This window comes from Natator depressus, chromosome 2, assembly GCF_965152275.1.
Source record: "Natator depressus isolate rNatDep1 chromosome 2, rNatDep2.hap1, whole genome shotgun sequence".
In the NCBI taxonomy this organism is placed as follows: domain Eukaryota; kingdom Metazoa; phylum Chordata; order Testudines; family Cheloniidae; genus Natator; species Natator depressus.
In genome coordinates this window covers 202,816,949-202,834,726 of record NC_134235.1, presented here as the reverse complement: position 1 = coordinate 202,834,726, position 17,778 = coordinate 202,816,949, and the positions used below count along the sequence as shown (strand labels likewise).

General features: G+C 45.7%; 1 long non-coding RNA gene across 1 annotated transcript in view; it reads right to left on the bottom strand.

The window, feature by feature from the left end:
• The window catches only part of LOC141981696 (uncharacterized), a 35,089-nt gene extending 20,932 nt beyond the window's left edge, over positions 1–14,157 (bottom strand). Inside the window, exons 1-2 of the long non-coding RNA XR_012637884.1 lie at positions 14,047–14,157; positions 13,398–13,514 (exon numbers count right to left, since the gene is read on the bottom strand). This is a non-coding gene — a long non-coding RNA (uncharacterized LOC141981696). The remainder of the gene's footprint in view (positions 1–13,397; positions 13,515–14,046) is intronic.
• Between the last annotated feature and the right edge of the window lie 3,621 nt (positions 14,158–17,778).

The following is a 17,778-nucleotide window of genomic DNA, read 5'->3' as shown; positions in this document are numbered from 1 at the left end:
CCCTAAGCTGAGCATGCTCCCTATGGAAGGCCTGCTTAAAAGAGAGCTCTGGTAGTCCGGCAGGGGGGAGCATGGAGGAGAGATTGGCTGCAAGTAAACAGGCAGGTTGCAGCCACTGAGGCAGAGTAATCTATAGAAGTGGTTTTCAAACTAGGGCTGCCGCTTGTTCAGGGAAAGCCCCTGGCAGGCCAGGCCGGTTTGTTTACCCGCTGGGTCCACAGGTTTGGCCGATCGCAGCTCCCACTGGCCACAGTTCACCACTCCAGCCCAATGGAGGCTGCAGGAAGGGCGGCCAGCACATCCCTCGGCCTGTGCCGCTTACCGCAGCCCCCATTGGCCTGGAGCGGCGAACCGCGGCCAGTGGGAGCTGCGATCTGCCGAACCTGTGGACGCAGCAGGTAAACAAACTGGCCCGGCCCACCAGGGGTTTTCCCTGAACAAGCGGCAGCCCTAGTTTGAGAACTACTGATCTATAGGGGATGTACCATGATTGTGAGTAAGACTCGGCTGGGATCGCCGTTCCCTCTGACTAAGGGGGGGACACACACAACTGGACTCTGAGGTTATGTCTACACTACGAAATTAGGTCAAATTTATAGAAGTTGGTTTTTTAGAAATTGTTTTTATATAGTCAATTGTGTGTGTCCCCACACAAAATGCTCTAAGTGCATTAAGTGCATTAACTCGGCGGAGTGCTTCCACAGTACCGAGGCTGGCGTCGACTTCTGGAGTGTTGCACTGTGGGTAGCTATCCCACAGTTCCCGCAGTCTCCGCCGTGCACTGGAATTCTGGGTTGAGATCCCAGTGCCTGATGGGGCAAAAAACATTGTCATGGGTGGTTCTGGGTACATGTCGTCAGGCCCTCTCTCCCTTCCTCCCTCCGTGAAAGCAACAGCAGACAATTGTTTCGCGCCTTTTTTCCTGAGTTACCTGTGCAGACGCCATACCACGGCAAGCACGGAGCCCACTCAGCTCACTGTCACCGTATGTCTCCTGGGTGCTGTCAGACGTGGTACAGCACTGCTACACAGCAGCAGCAACCCATTGCCTTGTGGCAGCAGACAGTGCAATAGGCCTGAAAACCATCGTCATCATGTCCGAGGTGCTCCGGGCCGCCTTGGTAAGGTTGGTCAGGAGCACCTGGGCAGACATGGGCACAGGGACTAAATTAGGAGTGACTCAACCAGGTCATTCTCTTTAGTCCTGCAGGCAGTCCCATTGTACCATCTTCTGCTGGGCAGGCAGGAGATGAGGATGGCTAGCAGTCCTATTGCACCATCTTCACTGAGCAGCCAGGAGATGTGGATGGCTTGCAGTCCTACTGCACCGTCTGCTGCCAGCCAAAGATGTAAAAGATGGACAGAGTGGATCAAAACAAGAAATAGACCAGATTTGTTTTGTATTCATTTGCTCCCCCCTCCCTCCCTCCGTGAAATCAACGGTCGACAATCATTTTGGTGAGATCTGTCAGGGGAACCTTGAAAACTTTAATGGAGATTCAGTCCTACCTCAACTACCAGAGGGAGGGATAGCTTAGTGGGTTGAGCATTGGCCTGCTAAACTCAGGGTTTTGAGTTCAATCCTTGAGGGGGCCATTCTGTGACAGTTGTTTTTGTTTCTCCTTGATGTATAGCCACCCCCTTTGTTGATTTTAATTCCCTGTAAGCCATGTTGTCAGTCGCCCCTCCCTCCGTCACAGCAATGGCAGACAATTGTTCCGCGCCTTTTTTCTGTGCAGACGCCATACCATGGCAAGCATGGAGCCCGCTCAGATCACTTTGGCAATTAGGAGCACATTAAACACCATGCACATTATCCAGCAAAATATGCAGCACCAGAACCTGGCAAAGTGAAACCGGGCAAGTAGGCAACGTCAGCACAGTGATGAGAGTGATGAGGACATGGACACAGACTTCTCTCAAAGCATGGGCCCTGGCAATGTGGGCATCATGATGCTAATGGGGCAGGTTCATGCGGTGGAATGCTGATTCTGGGCCTGGGAAACAAGCACAGACTGGTGGGACTGCATAGTGTTGCAGGTCTGGGACGATTCCCAGTGGCTGTGAAACTTTCACATGCATAAGGGTACTTTCATGGAACTTTGTGACTTGCATTCCCCTGCCCTGAAACACATGAATACCAAGATGAGAGCAGCCCTCACAGTTGAGAAGCGAGTGGCAATAGCCCTGTGGAAGCTTGCAACGCCAGACAGCTACCGGTCAGTCAGGAATCAATTTGGAGTGGGCAAATCTACTGTGGGGGCTGCTGTGATGCAAATAGCCAACGTAATCAAAGATCTGCTGATATCAAGGGTAGTGACCCTGGGAAATGTGCAGGTCATAGTGGATGGCTTTGCTGCAATGGGATTCCCTAACTGTGGTGGGGCCATAGACGGAACCCATATCCCTGTCTTGGCACCAGAGCACCAAGCCGGTGAGTACATAAATCGCAAGGGGTACTTTTCAATAGTGCTGCAAGCACTGGTGGATCACAAGGGACGTTTCACCAACATCAACGTGGGATGGCCGGGAAAGGTACAGGACGCTCACATCTTCAGGAACTCTGGTCTGTTTCAAAAGCTGCAGGAAGGGACTTTATTCCCAGACCAGAAAATAACCGTTGGGAATGTTGAAATGCCTATAGTTATCCTTGGGGACCCAGCCTACCGCTTAATGCCATGGCTCATGAAGCCATACACAGGCAGCCTGGCCAGTAGTCAGGAGCTGTTCAACTACAGGCTGAGCAAGTGCAGAATGGTGGTAGAATGTGCATTTGGATGTTTAAAAGTGCGCTGGTGCAGTTTACTGACTTGGTTAGACCTCAGTGAAACCAATATTCCCACAGTTATTACTGCTTGCTGTGCGCTCCACAATATCTGTGAGAGTAAGGGGCAGATGTTTATGGTGGGGTGGGAGGTTGAGGCAAATTGCCTGGCTGCTGGTTATGCACAGCCACACACCAGGGCGGTTAGAAGAGCACAGGAGGGCACGGTGCGCATCAGAGAAGCTTTGAAAAACAGTTTCATGACTGGACAGGCTACGGTGTGAAAGTTCTGTTTGTTTCTCTTTGATGAAACCCCCCACCCTTTGGTTCACTCTACTTCCCTGTAAGCTAACCACCCTTCCCTCCTCCCTTCAATCACTGCTGCAGAGGAAATAAAGTCATTGTTGCTTCACATTCATGCATTCTTTATTAATTCATCACACAAATAGGGGGATAACTGCCAAGGTAGCCTGGGAGGGGTGGTGGAGGAGGGAAGGACAAGGCCACACAGCACTTTAAAAGTTTAAGACTTATTGAATGCCAGCCTTCTGTTGCTTGGGCAATCCTCTGGGGTGGAGTGGCTGGGTGGCCGGAGGCCCCCCCACCGCATTCTTGGGCGTCTGGGTGAGGAGGCTATGGAACTCGGGGAGGAGGGCAGTTGGTTACACAGGGGCTGTAGTGGCGGTCTGTGCTCCAGCTGCCTTTCCTGCAGCTCAACCATATGCTGGAGCATATTAGTTTGATCCTCCAGCAGCCTCAGCATTGAATCCTGCCTCCTCTCATCACGCTGCCGCCACCTTTCAGCTTCAGCCCTCTCTTCAGCCCGCCACCTCTCCTGCGGGTCATTTTGTGCTTTCCTGCACTCTGACATTGTCTGCCTCCATGCATTCGTCTGTGCTCTGTCAGTGTGGGAGGACAGCATGAGTTCAGAGAACATGTCATCGCGAGTGAGTTTTTTTTGCCTTCTAATCTTCACTAGCCTCTGGGAAGGAGAAGATCCTGTAATCCTTGAAACACATGCAGCTGGTGGAGAAAAAAAAAAAAGGGACAGTGGTATTTAAAAAGACACATTTTCTAGAACAATGGGTACACTCTTTCATGGTAAATCTTGCTGTTAACATTACATACACAGCACATGTGCTTTCGTTCCAAGGTCGCATTTTGCCTCCCCCCACCTTGTGGCTAGCCCCTCCCCCCTCCCTGTGGCTAACAGCAGGGAACATTTCTGTTCAGCCACGGGCAAACAGCCCAGCAGGAACGGGCACCTCTGAATGTTCCCTTAAGAAAACCATCTTATTTCAACCAGGTGACCATGAATAATATCACTCTCCTGAGGATAACACAAACATACAATGCAATGCTTTGTTCTACAATGATTCCTGAGTACGTGTTACTGGCCTGGAGTGGTAAAGTGTCCTACCATGGTGGACGGAATAAGGCTGCCCTCCCCAAAGAAACCTTTTGCAAAGGCTTTGGGAGTACATCCAGTAGAGCAGCGAATGCCAGGGCAAATTAATCATTAAACATGCTTGCTTTTAAACCAGGTATACTATTTTAAAAGGTACACTCACCAGAGGTCCCTTCTCCACCTGGCGGGTCTGGGAGGCAGCCTTGGGTGGGTTCAGGGGGTACTGGCTCCAGGTCCAGGGTGAGAAACAGTTCCTGGCTGTCGGGAAAACCAGTTTCTCCGCTTGCTTGCTGTGAGCTATCATCTTCCTCGTCTCCAAAACCTGCTTCCATGTTGCCTCCATCTCCACTGAAGGAGTCAAATAACACGGCTGGGGTAGTGGTGGCTGAACCCCTTAAAATAGCATGCAGCTCATCATAGAAGCGGCATGTTTGGGGCTCTGACCTGGAGCGGCCGTTTGCCTCTCTGGTTTTCTGGTAGGCTTGCCTCAGCTCCTTAAGTTTCACACAACACTGCTTTGGGTCCCTGTTATGGCCTCTGTCCTTCATGCCCTGGGAGATTTTGACAAATGTTTTGGCATTTCGAAAACTGGAACGTAGTTCTGATAGCACGGATTCCTCTCCCCATACAGCGATCAGATCTCATACCTCCCGTTCGGTCCATGCTGGAGCTCTTTTGCAATTCTGGGACTCCACCATGGTCACCTCTGCTGATGAGCTCTGCACTCACCTTCAGCTTGCCAAGCTGGCCAAACAGGAAATTGAAATTCAAAAGTTTGCAGGCCTTTTCCTGTCCACCTGGCCAGTGCATCTGAGTTGAGAGTGCTGTCCAGAGCGGTCACAATGGAGCACTCTGGGATAGCTCCCGGAGGCCAATACCATCAAATTGCATCCACAGTACCCCAAATTCGACCTGGCAAGGCCGATTTCAGCGCTAATCCCCTTGTCGGGGGTGGAGTAAGGAAATCGATTTTAGGAGCCCTTTAAGTTGAAAAAAAGGGCTTTGTCGTGTGGACGGGTGCAGGGTTAAATCGATTTAACGCTGCTAAATTCGACCTCAACTCCTAGTGTAGACCAGGGTTGAGGATGAGCTGGGAAACAGCCCCACCATCCCCTGCATCTGAAGTCCTGAACTTTGTAGGCTGTAAGCAGAAGGCTGGGGCCATGCCCTAAACTGAAAGGAAACAGGGAAGGTAGGAAGAGGCTCAGGGGGAGGCTGATCTAGGGTGGCAGCCCAAAAGGGCTGAGACACCCCTCATCTTCCTCCCTTTGGGCGAGGACTCAGTAGAGAGGGAAAGCCTGGGTCCCCTTACCCTTCTCTCTTCCCCTAGGCTCCTGAGAGATCCTGGAGGATTCCAAGGGGGTACGATAAAATGTGGCTTGGCCACTGGAGTCGCAGACTGGCCGGAAGAGCCATCTCAAGGTTTGGGGAGATTGTTTGGCTCCTAGGTGGCAGGGCCAGGAGGCTCTATGTGCTGCTCTCACCTGCAGCCTCTCAGCCACAGAGCCTGACCAGAAGGCCTGCTGGCCCCCAACTGAAGCCCCCTACAGACCACTTGTGGAGGAAGGGGCTACCCATGGTGAGTGAAAACATCTGAATCAGCCCAATGTGAGCAAGAGTGGAAAAATCTGGCCCTGGGTGTGCAAATTGGTTTAGAATTCCCAACAAGTATTTTCCTCCACACCTTAAAATGGGCTTGCTCTGAGTGTTGTGATTTTTAACACCATGTCTGTTCAGACTTTAGGTGTTGTATTAAAGCCTACACAGAATCACATACAAATGCAGTTCATAAAAAGAAATGTTTAGGGAAGTACTTGATTCCTCGATTAAGTTAGGGCATATGCACTAGTGTGGTGATAAATTCAGTATATGCACATTCAGGATCTCTGGTTAGGGCCAATGTTTGCCTGATTCAGCATAGCATGCTTAAATAATGTAATTCAATTCTTCCTCATTTTTAATATTATTTGAGCCCTTTAATATAATTTGGCGAGCTATTACAGTTGTTACAGCTGCTAGTTTTGCCCTTAATACTGATTTCACTTATGACCTCAGTCAGAACAAGATTTAAAGTTTGGGATGATGTAAGTGAATAAGGATTATTAGATTTATTCATATGGCAATTTAAATAAGAAACTGCCTGGCTTAAAATAAACGATAAATGAAAAATGCATGTGATTTATAGACCCATCCATTCTAAAGATTTATAAGTGGAGGAGGATGATGAAGTAAGAGACAGACCTGATTACATGAAATATGTAATTTTCATAATGCAATATTGGAAGCAAGCTGCTAAACGCACCAGCATAACAATGATTGGCTAAGCAGTTCATTACAATATTACTGTACAGCTGGTATGCAGTGGCCATGCAGACCGCTGAGCATTTTTATTCCCTTTACCTCACAATGGGGGGAGAATATGTTCTGATGAAAAGGCTCTTCTTTTCACTCACTGCAATGGAGTCTCTCTCAGAGCATGCTCGGAAATTTGTGTCCCTTTTAAGCTTTGTTTATTCCGCCCCCATTTCAGAGCCCAGCTGAATCTTCTCTATTTTTCCCCACTTCCTATGAACAGAAATGCAGGCATCCTCAAGGCCACATGCCATGATTCCTGCCCTGTCCTCTGCAGCCCATCCAACTGTCCAGAATCAGCCACAGAAGGGGATTGCTGCAGTGCCCTGCGTGGCATTCACTCCTTCACAGGGATGGAGCATGCTCAGATGCACTGTCGTGGAAACTAGAGGACCAGAAATATTGTTCAGCTTTTCTACAAGTTATCAGATAAGAGCAAACTAGTTTGTTCCCTGCATTAAGCTTATATTATATCGCGTGTCATAGATTTTAAGGCCAGAAAACCTTTATGATCATCTAGTCTGACCTTCTGCACAACACAGGCCGCAGAATTTTACTGAGTGCTTCCTGAATTTTATCTCTTTATTTTAGCACTGAATAGGTGCCACTGAAGGGCAAAACTTCTTTCTGTGAATACTTGCTCCTGATTAATGTGTTATAAGGCCTCATGGATTACATAGATTAATAGTACTTTGACATCTCTAAACCCTAGAGCCCTATTGTGAACTGCAGCTTGAAGAAGTGTGTGCAATCTGATCACAAACAAATAAAAACAGTGCACTGTCTGATGATTGTGACTCGGCAATGCACACTCACCTGCAGCTTTGGTTGAAGGTACCAGCCTATGCCACAGTAGAGGAATTAATAAACGTTTTATGGGGAAAAGTAACACATGCATTCAGAATGAAGGGGTCTTCAATAACATAATTTGCATGAAACAGAGTTGACCCAGAAAATACTAATCTAAATCCCAACCTGATTTGTATAGAGTAATTTAATTTCCTCCCTAGTAGTTATATGGATTTTATCAATTATACCAATTAAATTGTCAAGCAGATTTATTGACCAGTCATCCTCAAGACACTTTCTTTGATGTACTATTCTGGTATCATCAACTGGTCATGCATGTCTAATTTCAGGTTTTGGTGTCATTATGTGCATTTGAAAAGCAATCAGAATTCTCAAAAGGAAGGCTTGTAATAAATTACTGCTATGAGCCAAATTTTCAAAAGGGGTCGCTACATTTTTCACCTACAATTTTGTGCCTGCAATTAATGGGAGGTGCAATCAATTTAGATGCCTGACGATCTGATTTGTGGGATATATGACAATTCTGACTACAAATCAGGCAGTTAGAGATCTGTATGTTAACAGCTACATTCCAAACTAGATTGTTTTTGCAAGAATGCATATGCAATTCATTGTGGATGCAAAATTTCAAGTACAAAATTAGAGGCCGCTTTTAAATTTGCCAACCTCTGTTTCTTTTTTACACTGAATTCTTTCTGTTCCTTGGTGTGCTAGTCAGTTGATATATTTTCTGAAATAACCTTGTTATCCTCTGTGATTAATCTGACTAATAAAATAAATTTGAATTTGACAGAATGAATTAGAATCAGACACCTCATTTCCATGAAATGAGTTGCAAAAAATATATTTTTATGTGTTGCAGCTCTGGATTTCTTTTTAACCTATTTTAAAACATTACACACAGGCTTGCCAAGACAAGAGAAAAATGCCAGGAAAGTCAGCTACTGTCTGCTATTTGCAGTCAAAGAGAAATAAAGGTGCAAAATGGAGACCATTGCCTTGGAGAAGATTCACTAGTCAAACAGAAAAGAGCAAATCTAAGTAACAAGTAATCCATTCATTCGAATGTGTTTCCCATCTCCCACTAGATGGGTTGCCGTAGACAGAGTAAGAGCAAAGCTGCAGAGTCAGTGGAAAGTGAAAGTAAAAGTATTCTGGGGTGTGATGCAGCCATTAGCCAGTTCTAGGGCAGACCACCACTTTTTAGAGTTAGGGAAGCCGACTTTCTAATCGCACAAAACCGAACACCCTAGCCCCGCCCCTTCCCCGAGGCCATGCCCCCTCGCCCCCCCCCCCCGCTCACCATATTCCCCCTCCCTCGGTAGTTCACTCCCCCCCACGCTCACTCACTTTCACTGGGCTCAGGTGCGGGCTCTGGGGCAGGGCTGTGGATGAGGGGGTTGGGGGGGTACAGGAGGGGACTCCAAGTTGGGGCACGGGCTTACCTCGGCGGCTCCTGGTCAGCAGTGCTGCAGGGCTAAGGCAGGCTCCCTGGCTGTCCTGGCACCGCGCTGCGCCCCAGAAGCAGCCAGCAGGTCCGGCTCCTAGGCGGCAGGGCCAGGAGGCTCTGTGTGCTGCTCTCACCTGAAGACTCTCAGCTGCAGTTCCTGGCCAACGGGAATGCAGAACTGGTGCTCGGAGTGGGGGCAGCATGTGGAGCCCCATGGACCCCCCGCCTAGGAGCCAGACCTGCTGGCCACTTCCGAGGCACAGCACAGTGCCAGGACAGGTAGGGACTAGCTTGCCTTAGCCCTGCAGCACTGCTGACCGGACTTTTACCAGCCCAGTCGGCAGTGCTGACCGGAGCTGCCAGGGTCCCTTTTCGACCGGGCATTCCAGTCAAAAAGTGAACACTTGGCAACCCTACGTTGTATTAAAGGATTGTTGGTGTTCAAGACAATGTGGAATCATCCTGTTCTTTCGGAGACCCCTGGTCCTATAGTATCGTCATGGCACGTTTCAGAGCTGGTCTCTGTATTTCCCTCTCTAAGCATTCAAAAATCATGAGTCAGGTCCCCAACCCCACCCCAAATCACGAGATTTGCTTTAAAGGGGCTTTTTTTAAAAACACATTTAGGGAGGAGGGGGGGAATTTGCCTTCTAGTTACTGAGCCTTAAAGTACACTCTGGTCATGTTGTCAAGCTTTTCTTTCCAACCATGAGGACTAGAAGCTTTCTTTTGTTCAATGGAAGATAAGATTCTCACCTATTCACATGCTTCCACAAGCTAGAGTTTAAGAAAAACACCCCCCAAAAATCATGACAGTTGGCAACACTATTGGGATTAGCTCCTAAATAACACATTAGCAGGTAAAACTGCAAAGCGCTTTTAAACCAGATTACAAAGAAGTCAGTTTTTAGACAGTTTTACATGCTACTTGCCATTAATGTGTGTTATAAAAAGAATAAAAATAAATCAGGAGCAGGCCACTAGACAGTGGGGTGACAGTGATAGTTAGCACTCTTCTTGAACGCCCATAATTAGTGTAAACATCTGATGGTCTCTCCAAAATTAACTCATGTCATCCAGCTGGGCCATTTCATCTTCAGTCACTGAAAGTCAAAGTTCCATAAGTGCTATACCCACCTTGAGCCAGAATCCCACTACCGACTGTCTTTAGCATTGCAATATTTATTCTGACGGGAAATGCTAGTACAGAACTATCATCAGCTAAAGTGCTTTATGGAACAGATTAGCCACAGCTGCAATGAAAATTAACCACCTGGTCTAGGATCAGTCAGCATGTTATGATGAAAAGTGCCTAGTGAAATAAAGATGCTAGCCTGAAATGACTTGTTAGCAGAATTTACAACAATCCTTACAACACTGGCATTTTCCAGCCAAACGCATGCAGGTGAGCATGTGTATGTATCTGCAGCACACAGAAAGTACAGAGCCAAACAACACTTGTCTCCGTGCCAATGTCCTTTCCCAAAATTCCCATGCATGAGGCAGCTACAGCTGGCACGTACTGAGCATGAGCAGTAGGGTGCTGCTAGTGTTGCCAGCAGCACTAAACACTACACAAGAAGTTCCCTAGGGAGGTGGTGGAATCTCCATCCTTAGAGGTTTTTAAGGCCCGGCTTGACAAAGCCCTGGCTGGGATGATTTAGCTGGGGTTGGTCCTGCTTTGAGCAGGGGATTGGATTAAATGACCTCCTGAGGTCCCTTCCAGCCGTAATATTCTATGATTCTAAGCTGTTTTACTGGGTTTGTTGCATGGCCATGGAACTGTGTCCCCTGTTCACTAAAAATCACCAGCAGCCCTCTACTGGAGGCAGCGTAGGGCTACATCCTTTCTACAGCTGTTACCTTCAGCACCTCCTGAGACATTCTGCCTAGCTCCTCTCCCATGCACTACCATTGCCACTTCTCCATTCCAAAATACAGCTCTGGTTGTTAGGACCCTTACATGTGCCTCAAAATCCCCTTCCTCCTGAGGCTGTGCAAGAACAGAAGACTAAGAACCTTGATCAAAGGATGCTTGTGCAAGAAACAAGCAGATACACCTCAACAGACCAAGATGTGGAACAGGAATGCTTTTAAAACAGCAAAGGAAAAGGGTTTTTCAAAATGTTTAAAGAAATTTGTGAAATGGTTTTATTTCTTAATGCACAATAACCTCAAGTTAACTGATAGTAACGGAGACAGATATCAAGAAATATTGCATTGGAGAATGGTCCTGACACTAATATGATCATGGGATGCATAAATAGGGGAATCTCAAGTAGGAATACAGAGGTTATTTCTCCTCTGTATTTGGCACTGGTGTGATTGCTGCTGTGACTTTGTCCCATCCTGGTGCCCACAATTCAAGAAGGATGTTGATAAACTGGAGGGAGTTCAGAGAAGAGCCATGAGAATGAGTAAAGGTTTAGAAAACATGCCTTTTAGTGATTGAGCTCTTTGAGCCTATTTAGCTGATTAAAGAGGCTGGGGGGGACTTGAGTGCAGTCTATAAGTAATTACACAGGGAACAAATATTTAATAATGGGCTCTTCAGTCGAGCAGAAAAAGGTGTAACAATCCAATGGCTGGAAGATGAAGCTAGACAAAATTCAGACTGGAAATAAGGTGTACATTTTTGACTGTGTGGATAATTAACCATTGAAACAATTTGCCAAAGGTCGTGGTGGATTCTCCATCACTGACAATTTTTAAAACAAGATTGAAAGTTTTTCTAAAAGATCTGCTCGAGGAAGAATTTTGGGGAAGTTCTATGGCCTGTGTTATACAGGATTTCAGAATAGGTAATCACACTAGATGAGTCTGGCCTTGGAATCTAGGACAATGAATTAAATATATTACCTGTAAAAATATTTTTAAAAAATTTAGGAAACTATGTAGACATCAATAATCATGTACTCTATTAAAAGGGCTTAACAGAGAGAAGTTAATGGTCCTTAAATATAAATATGGACATCATAAATGAAACTAAAAGCTAGTGTTCTTGGCACAATTGCTAAAGGGAAATCTCCAGGCCACAAAGGCAAAGCATATTAAGAATTACGGGAACTAAAAACAAGCCCAGTACCATAGCTAGTGTACAAGGATTGGAAAAATTAAAGAAAAGTTTCATCTTGCACACAAGTTAAGAATAGCCATACATCATTCTAGGTTACATCAAGAGCAAGACAATAACATTTTGCTTAACATATTGGAGAAATGTAATTTCTTCCAGTTCACTATCATAGTACAGATAAAAAGTCATCTCCATCCAAAAATGTTTCTATGCATTTTTTCCTCCATTTCAACAGAAGCAGGGCCCATGTCATGGGGGGGAAAATCACCTTACAAGCAGGCTTAAATTATATATTTGTACTGATTTGTAATAAATATATATATATACACACACACACACACGAAACTGCATTAAACCGAGGTGTTACAGAATGGAGAAATATGCTTCTTCATTCCCATTTAAAGTAATTTGATAATTGTGGGCCTGATTCTCCCATCACGCTAGTTTTACACCGACTTCAGTGAAGTTACTCCTGATTAACCACAGTGTCGGAGCAGAATCAATCTCTAGAGGACAAATTCTGATCTTGTTGACACCTCTGTAAATCTGGAGTAATTCCATTGAAGCCAGTGGAGTTCCTCCTTGGCCTGCCAGCCACCCTTGACACAGCTGACTATGCTCTTCTTGAAATTCTTTCCGCCCTGGGCTTCTGTGTCCCTGCCCTTTCCTGGCTCTACTCCTACCTCTCTAAATGCTCCTTCAATGTCCTTTGGAGGCTCCTCCTCATCCACCCCCCAGTTTTCTGTGAGAGACCCACAGGGCCCTGTCATTGGTCCCCTTTCTTCCCCTCTACATCTTATCTCTGGGTAATCTCATCTGCGAACACTAATTCAACTATCATATATGTGCTGACAACTCAGATCTACCTTTCTATTCCAGACCTATCTCCTGTCCAAATTAAAAGCTTGACCTGTCTCTCTAACATCACCTCATGGAGGTCTAGCTGCCAGTTCAAGCTGAATATGGCTAGACAGAGCTCTTAATCTCCCTCCCCGCAAAGTCCTCCCTCCTACCTCTTTTCTAGATCACTATGGACACCACCACCATCCTGCCTGACCTGTCACTCAGACCATAATCTGAGTGTCTTCTTGGACTCAGACCTCTCTCTAGGTCCTCATAGCTAGGCTATGTCTAAATTTTGCTGATCCTTTCTGCACACCATCTCTAAGATATGGTCTTTCCTACTCATCCACACAGATAAAGCTCTTGTCCAGTTTCTCATCTTGATTACTGCATCATCCCTCTCTCTGGTATTGAGAAATGCTATCTTATCCCACTCATATTAATTTAAAATGCTGTGCAAAGCTCATTTTCATAGCTCATCACTTTGACCACATAAGCCCTCTCTTTGTAGCCTTCCACTGGCTTCCCCTTCTTTATTGTATCAAAAAAAACTGATGATATTCATTTTCAAGGCCCTTCATAGTCCATCTCCACCCTAGCTATCTTTTCTTATTGGTAACAAGCTATTGATTCTCAACTCCAATCAACCCGGGATGTCAGCATCCACTGCCCACTTGTTAAACTCTCAAATACACACCTTCATGCTTTCTCATGCTGCCCCACGCTCTTGGGAAGCACATCACACAAGCATCCACAAAGCCATGTCATTATCCATCTTCAAATCCTTCCAGAAACCTCTCCTTTGCCATGATGCCTGCAAAAAACTTGACAAGTTAGTGTACTGGTGTGCTGAGACCACAGCCTGTCATGCTGACCAGTATTGTCTCATTGTTTCCTTGTCCTCCTCCATCTGTTTGTAGTATGGCAGAGCTCCGACCTTGTCCCCATGGGTCCCGTGCTTCTAGGCAGTTTATGCTAGCCTCAGAGGCTCACTGTGACCTTCCACGTAGCTCTTCTATCTCTAGGGCCAGGGTTACAGTCTACTGAGCCCTTTTCATCATAAGCCAGCAAGGAGGTGAGAGAACTCCCTCAGTCTCTGTTGTCCCTATGGGCTCCTTCCCAAACAGTTTAGCAGCCTGTCCTGACAGGGGCCTGTCTTCCCCTCCCAGGAGGTGTTTCTGTAGTGGCAGGCTGGGGTGAACCCGGGCCCGCCCTCTATCCAGGGTTCTGGCCCAGGGACCCTAATGGTAGCAGCTGTTGGCAGCCAACCTTTCCCTGTAAGAGTTGCTACATTTCCCTGGGCCACTTCCCCACAGCTCTCCCACTTCTCTCTTCTTCACCCTTACCTTAGGGCTCCCTTACCGATGGCTTGAGGGTGTCTTCATTAACCAGCCCTTCAGCTGCACTTCCTCTCCTCTGGCTCCCTGGCTCTCCTCAGCCTGACTGGAGTGATCTCTTGTCATAAAAATAAAGGGAAGAGTAACCACCTTTCTGTATACAGTGCTATAAAATCCCTCCTGGCCAGAGGCAAAACCCTTTCACCTGTAAAGGGTTTCAAAGCTAGGATAACCTTACTGGCACCTGACCAAAATGACCAATGAGGAGACAAGATACTTTCAAATTGGGAGGGCGGGGGAACAAAGGGTCTGTCTGTCTGTGTGATGCTTTTGCCGGGACCAGGTCAGGAATACTCTTCAGAACTTCTGTTAAGTTAGTAAGTAATCTAGCTAGAAATGCATTAGATTTCCTTTTGTTTAAATGGCTGGTAAATAAGCTGAGCTGAATGGAATGTATATTCCTGTTTTTGTGTCTTTGTAACTTAAGGTTTTGCCTAGAGGGATTCTCTATGTTTTGAATCTGATTACCCTGTAAGGTATTTAGCATCCTGATTTTACAGAGGTGATTCTTTTACTTTTTCTTTAATTAAAATTCTTTTTTTAAGAACCTGATTGATTTTTCATTGTTCTTAATGTCCAAGGGTTTGGGTCTGTGTTCACCTGTACCAATTGGTGAGGATTTTTTCAAGCCTTCCCAGGAAAGGGGGTGTAGGGCTTGGGGGGATATTTTGGGGGAAGATGTCTCCAAGTGGGCTCTTTCCCTGTTCTTTGTTTAACACACTTGGTGGTGGCAGCATAGGGTTCAAGGACAAGGCAAAATTTGTACCTTGGAGAAGTTTTTAACCTAAGCTGGTAAGAATAAGCTTAGGGGGTCTTTCATGCAGGTCCCCACATCTGAATCCTCAAGTTCAGAGTGGGGAAGGAACCTTGACAGCCCTTTTATAGTATCAGAAGGGCCTTAATTAGAGTCAGGTATTCACATTACCTTAATGGCCTCATCTGACTCTTTACAGGTAAATTGGAGTCCGGTGTTCTCATTAGCCTGGAGCAGCCCCTGCTCTGGTCAGTCAGGGAACAGAAAACTGCTAATCCAGTGGCCAATATATCTGCCTTCTACTACTTTGTGGTACCCAACTGGCCTGGGTCTATCACAGTAGTCATCTGTTATTTCTAGTTTCTGCTTAGATTGTCAGCCCCTTTGGGCAGGGGTCTTTGTTCTGTGTTTGTACATCACCTCGTACAATGGCCTAAGTCTAGGCCAGTCGTGAGCAACCTGTGGCCCATAAGCCTGGCCGCCACTTCCCGCAGCTCCCATTGGCCAGGAACGGTGAACCACAGCCACTGGGAGCTGTGGGCGGCCGTGCAAATGTAAACAAATGGTCTGGTGACCTGCCAACGGATTACAGTAATGGGCCACAGGTTGCCCACCCTGCTCTAGGCACTATGGTAATACAAATTAATAAATAATAATAATAAAACTAAAATGCAATCAGAATCTGGCTCTACAGTACTGGTCTGTCTTTTAGAAATGCTAAGCACCTGCAACCAACATCAATGGGAGACGCAAATATCCAGCTCATATGGGCTTAGCTATTGGGCCCCAGAACCTGGTGCTCTATATCTCAACTGTGTTCTGTTGTTATAACCAGACTGAAGACTTACCTGTCATCTTTGACACAAATTTTGTTTCATGTCATAACTTTAAAACTGTTTTTAAAATGCTTCAGGACATGTTTGTCAAAAGCATAAATGGCATTGTATTGTAAATATGGGCTGACAAAAATAATTTAGGTCGAGCTTTCTGCATGGCAAAGATACCAGGACAGTGATGAAATGATTTTCAAAGGAGTCAGCTATGAATAGTTCATAAGGCCGCTGCCAAAAATCAGCAGAAGGCTATTTAAAATATAGAATTAAAATATAAGTTCAGTGATCATTAAGAATGGAGAAAGCTTCATGAATTATTTGCAAATTGTCGTTTTGTGAATGAGACAACAATGAATTGTTTAGCTTTGCCAAAAAGGTACTATGAATTACTACTCTTTTAATCATTACTGAATAAGTTATAATGCGATAAATTTCAGGGACCAAATTCTGTTCTCTGGCATAAATTGGTGGCAACATACTGAAGGCAATTTTGGATTTATGCTGGTGTGACCAATAGCAGAATAAGGCCACAAGTGAATTAGATAAATTAGATGGAGTAGTTATACATTAAAGACCCAGGTCCTTTTGGAAAGAAAATTACTTTTCAAAACACTGAAAAGGTCATTTGAAAACTTAAGGAAAAACTTAACTAAAGGTTCCCAATATTCAGTTTAGCAAACAGCTATTGTAAACTGCAATGTTACACTGTCATTATGAAATATCACTAAAATACAAATAATTAACAACTATTCCAGTGCTGCCTTACATACCTGATACTGGATGTGGGCAAAGTGTACCCACATCCCTGTCCCCTGTAATGGGTACTGTACTGCAGGTTTAAGTCCAGATGGAAGTTTGCCATGTTATACCCTCACACACAGGCTCCTCTGGTTTAATGCTGCCCCCTTGTTCAATAGCAGTTTCAAACCTAAGGCAAGTCAGACAACCTCTAATTAAAGGGGTTAGTTAGAAACTTGCCCTTTGGGCAGGTCCTCCCATAATTGCTAATTTCAGGCTTCCTGCTCCTTCCTATCAGCCAGAGTCAGGATCTTAGACTAGATGGACCATAGATTAAGTAAAACAATTCCTCTGTGCTTGCACAAATGCACTGAAGCCCAGATTTTAGGCGCATCCAAGCTATGCTCAGCGGAGCTCAGGAAGTGGGGGACATTAAGCAACCTTTACACCAAATGGCCACCAGTTTGGTCCCCAGCATGAAGCAGAGTAGTTACTCTATTTTTCACCAGGTGCCCATGTCTCCAAAAGGCCATTGTGGCAGCTGGGGATGTCTGGAGTATAGCAAAGCTCTAGCTATCCCTCCTGCCACCTGAGCAAGCCCCCTACCCCAAGGGGTGGCTTAGGAGCCACTAGGGTAGACCTACTCCATCTGAGGATTCCCCTGTCTGTATCGGGAAGGCTGGTTTTCTAGCTGTGTTGCACTGCTGTAGGAAGTAGTGTGGTGACCTCCAGGGGAGACAGAATACCCGGCATTATTCAAATGACACAGGGAGTCGCAATGACTGACTAGAAGGAATGATAAGCAGGTGACCTCTTCCAGAGGACAGTCACTACAGCACAGAGTCTTTGACATAATGAGGAAGTAGAAACAAGGGGGAGAACGAGGGTCTTCTATTGGAATACAGGATCCCACAATGTGTCTTGTCCCATTTATGACAGAGCAACAGATACAGGCTGAAATACATTAGTTGACAGCAACTCCCACCTCATCCTCTTCCAGCTCCTTTCAGTAATAATGCCGATGGTTTAATATTAAAAACATATTCACACTGCCATATGGATATACATATTGCATGGTCTATGTTGCACTATCAAAAGCACAAAGATATGTGCATCAGCTAAAGGAGTAACTCCACAAGTCGGCCAGCAGATGTCTCTGTATTTCTTGTATGTACCAAGTAATAGAATCGTTTTTAATTGCTTTCTGTGAAGAACGGTAGAATTCAGACATTTAAATGCACATTAGAGTGAGAGACCAGGCAAAGCTCCATTCTCAAAATGGTGTCCATTGCTTTTATTTAAATTTCTCTTTGGATTATTCTTGAAAGCCTTTGTGGAAGAAGAGGGTAGGACTAA